Source organism: Suricata suricatta, chromosome 14 (assembly GCF_006229205.1).
Source record: "Suricata suricatta isolate VVHF042 chromosome 14, meerkat_22Aug2017_6uvM2_HiC, whole genome shotgun sequence".
Lineage (NCBI taxonomy): Eukaryota > Metazoa > Chordata > Mammalia > Carnivora > Herpestidae > Suricata > Suricata suricatta.
This window is the reverse complement of record NC_043713.1, coordinates 2555915-2560411: the sequence shown is the minus strand read 5'-3', so window position 1 is coordinate 2560411 and position 4497 is coordinate 2555915.

Below are 4497 nucleotides of genomic sequence, written 5' to 3'. Positions count from 1 at the left end.
GAGGCCGCCCCCGCGTGTCCGCACTCCCCCGCCAGCCCCCCCCCCCCGCACCCCGGCCTCTTGGGTCTCTGCCACGGGCGCACGAGTCCTGCGCCAGTGTCTCCGACGGTCGGGACGACGCGCCGCCCACGCCTCCGACGGGCCTGAGAAAGCACGGGCCGAGGTCGACAGTGCGCATGTGCGGAGTGTGCGCGGGGCTCCGGGAGGACCGTCCTCATTTGCTCTTAAAGGTCGTTCAAGGACAGCGTCGGCCGGCAGCTTCCAGGGCGGCGTCCAGCCGGGGTCCTGCGGCGTCCTTCCCGGGCGGTCGGGGTCACGGCCGGTCATCCACGAGGGGGCGGCGGGGCACGCGGAAACGTGACCTCAGGCTCCCTCTCCGAGAGGCACTGCTGGACGGTGTTTGGGTTAGAACGGCCTCTCCCCTGGAGACAAAGCAGACAACAGAAAAGCTCAGGTCTGCCTCTTGGTGTCCAGGGGCCCCCTTCCCGTGGACTTTCTCGTAACGCCCGAGGGAGCCATGACCTTCAGGCGGCCACCCCGTCAGGTCGCGGGGCCCCGGCTGCGGCGGTGACCGGGCCTACCGAGCGGGGGAGATTTCTCACTGTGCCTGCCTGACAGAGGCGGCTTGGGACGTCACCTCCAGTGACTCCCAGGGGCTCATTAGGCTGCTCTGCTCCGAATGTAAGAAAGGAAAATGATAGCGTCTGAACGAGCTCGGAAGAAAAGGTTAGAAGGTGGCAAGATGGAACTGGGGGAGGATTCCAGAAAACGCACAGCCGTGAGGACGCTGGCTCCGGAGCCAGGCTGACCTGGGGCCACCGACACGAGCACAGCACTGCTCTCCCGTCTGTCAGAAGCGAGGCCGCTCGCACCGATTTCCATAAATAATTACCACGTCGGGAAAACAAGGGCTATTCTAAAGTCACGTGAGCGGCGAGATACACATGGGAACAAACGTGAGCCTGTCGCTTTCAGGGAAGGTTCTCAAATGATGTTAGAACCATCGCTATTTGAACAATGGAGTTCACGATCTGAGGACAAAAACAACAGTAAGATCAGTCTGAACTGCACTGACCTTCGGCTGAAGTGATGAACTGAAACCGGCCGCTGGAAGTCAACACGCATGCGTAGACTAGAGTGCTCTCAGGATTCTAACCCGCTTCGAGCTCCGTCTATAGGAGCCCTAGAAATGGGGGGGGTGGGGGGGCTGGCGGACACACCAAATCAAGTGCTCTCTTTAAGCTAACAGTGTCAGAAAATTCCTACTTGAAACTAGCCCTCCATTTGTGACCCCGTCCGGTCAAGTCTGGAGGCGGAAAGACACACATCGAAAATCGGGGGGGAGGGAGGTGGGGCGGGCACCGCGGTACAGACAGGCGCTGACCCGGAAACGCAGGAAGCAGTAACCGAGGTTGCTGGCGTAGACGGTGAATTTTCTGCAGTAAGGTGAGAACAGGATCTCACATTTTTGCCCAGCGAGATTCATCGGCAGGATTCTTTCAGAACGGATCCTAGAGACACTCAAGGAAGGGAAATGGCCTTCGTGTTTGCAGAGAGAAAAACAGGGGTGACTGACAGCTGTGAGGGGAGTGGCCTTGGAAGGCTCCACAAAGTCACTGTATGTAGCGAACAAACTTGCGTGATTGGAAGCAAACCCAGCCTGCACACACAACACGGACTACACACCGGACCACACCCCCGAGAAACGCCCGGACCGCCCCTCCTTGAGACCAGAAAACACACACTTGTACCGGGCAGATAAAAAACAAAACAACACCATTCGAGAGTTAACAGGAAGATGGTCCTCCCTACATAAAGGGCTGAAGGTTTAAATTCCAGAGCACAGAACGTTTTAAAAATGTTTATTTTACGAAGATTGCAAAATCTGGATAACCGGAAGAACTAGGATGTTAAATTTAGTCCATTCATCTAGACACACAGATGCCTATCTCTGCTTTCTCGTTGAAGGGGTGCGTTCCAAGAGCACTTCGTTTTTTAAGGGAGTCATTTTTACTTATTGATTCATTAGGAGCAACATTTTATTACTCCAGACAGCTGCCCTACCCGCCTCTCAGGAAACGAATGAAATCCATCCGAGGAATCAGGCTAAGGGGAAACGCAGCCACGGCAGAAAGCGGTCCGGCCAACACGTCACCTCGGGGCACGCACAGCGCTTCCAGACACAGCCTGCTTTCTCTCTCCTGGACGACAGAGTACTCAGAAAACGAGGAGCACGGTTTTAGAAAATTTGGCTTTTTTTTTTTTTTGGCCACTGTGTAACTTGTGGGCTTTTCAGTACCGCTGAAGGCAGACTCTTTCTTTGAGGCATCTCGAAGCTCTGGAGGTGCGGACTGAGTTTGGAAATGATAAACCACACCGTGTTCCCTTTTGTCTTCCCGGGCTGAGGGAATGCGCGTGGCCCCGGGTGGGGGTTAATGGCGTAAGCGCGGCAGCAGCCGGTCCCCTCCCCCACGCCAGGACGCACATGAGCCTCTCGGCCTTCAGACCGCGGGGGATGAGGCTTGCATCAGACACCCCGCGTCGCGCTCACGGCGAAAGGACGTCGCGCACGGCGCCTTCCTGGGGAGACCCCCGCCCAACACGCCCCGGCAGGGAGGGGCTCCGGCTGCTGTGCCTGATTCTGGACAAATCACGCATCACATTCACAGCTTTTCCCAGGACGCCCTGCCCACAGAAAACGGATAGTGTGTTTTAGGACGTTTGCCTGGTGTTGTGAACAATAAAGTCGCTTACACAGAGGAGCCGAGTTTTGAAATCTGATCTGGGTGCTGAGAATCTCAAAGTCAGATGACCCATCCTCAGGCACGCACCCACGCCCGCCACGTGATTTCTCCGTCGTCCGGCCCGCAACGCCGCAGCCAAAAATGAGATAAATTAGACTGCCATTTATTTTCTCATTTCCTGGTATTTTGATTAATGGAATTATTTCTCAGGCTTAACTATTTTAAAATAACATTTAGAATAATAAGAAATAAACTATTAATCACCGTCTTTAAATTCTGGCAAGGAATCCAAATACACTGAAACACCAGATTCCATATTTCAGCAAAACTGGTATTTTAAATCCAAAAGCCAGGTGAGAGGGCTCATTTTTCTTGGTTTTAAATATTATTTTAATTTCTAAGGTTTAGGAACATAATGGGGGAAAACCAATTTCTTCACAACACGCCCAAAAAGCCTCATTTATTTTGCCCCTCTAACACCCATGGGACCAGGAGACCCATAGTTCAGCCGATTACTTTTGAAACACGCTCTGTCTAACGATGAATATTGGTGATGACGAGAAATCAGACATTTACTGAGTCGTGGAAGCTATGACAGAGCACCCGGAAAGGAGTGTGCGGACGCCCTGTGTGTACCCTCCGTGTGCCCTGCATGTGCCCTCCGTGTACCCTCCGTGTGCCCTGCGTGTGCTCTGCGTGTACCATCTGTGTGCCCTGCGTGTACCCTGTGTGTACCCTCTGTGTGCCCTGCATGTGCTCTCCACGTACCCTCCGTGTGCCCTGCGTGTACCCTCCATGTGCCCTGCGTGTACCCTCCGTGTGCCCTGCGTGTACCCTGCATGTACCCTCCGTGTGCCCTGCATGTGCCCTCCGTGTACCCTCCGTGTGCCCTGCGTGTGCCCTGCATGTGCCCTCCGCTTGGGCTGGGAGCCCCCGGGCTGGTCCATCCATGCACAGGACAGCCGCGGGGACAAGGGGCCTCCCCTCCTGGGGGAGGCAGAACCGCACCACCGCCCTCATGGGCCCACCGCCAGGCGCACGCTCCTGCCATGGCACCTGCCCGAGGAGGATCCTGCGGAAGAGACCCCGGGACCACGAGCTTCCTCTGGAAACTGCACCGCTCAATCCACGTCCGTAACTTGTAAGGACTCCGGAATCCTCTCCACTCCACAGACACTGGCTAACCGGCGTGTGTGCGGAAAACGCACCAGAAGGTAACGGTTCCCCTTCTCCTCCAAGTCCGTGTCCATTCCGACCGGAGCCAGACCCTTGGGCCTACAGGGCTGGGCCTCTGCCTGTTGGCCAGTCTGCGCAGGTGCACAGACCGGGCCGGCCCGTCCAGATCCACTAACTCGGAAAACCCAACCATCAGCCCGGCAAAGGCGGGGTGGCTGGCGTGCGGGTGCAGAAATGAGACCCGCCGCCTGAGGTCTTCCTGCCCGGAGCCGCAGACCAGGCCCCAAACGACACATCCTCCCTCCAAGGAGCAACCAGTCTGTGGAACGAAACAAGAAGAAACGAGAGGCTTTCCAAGGCCCGGAGAGCCGGGGACAGACCCCAGGGGAGAGAGGGCTCCCTGCACGGTCCCTGGGCAGGTGGGGGCGTAAACACGTGCATCGCCATGTCCACCCGTGTGTAACGCACACCCCTCTGTCCCTCCTCGGTGACTTGGGACAGGGCCGTTTCTGGAGTAACTGACAGCAACAGGTGACTGCCTGCCCGAGGCGTGGTCACTCCCCACCGGAGCGGCCAC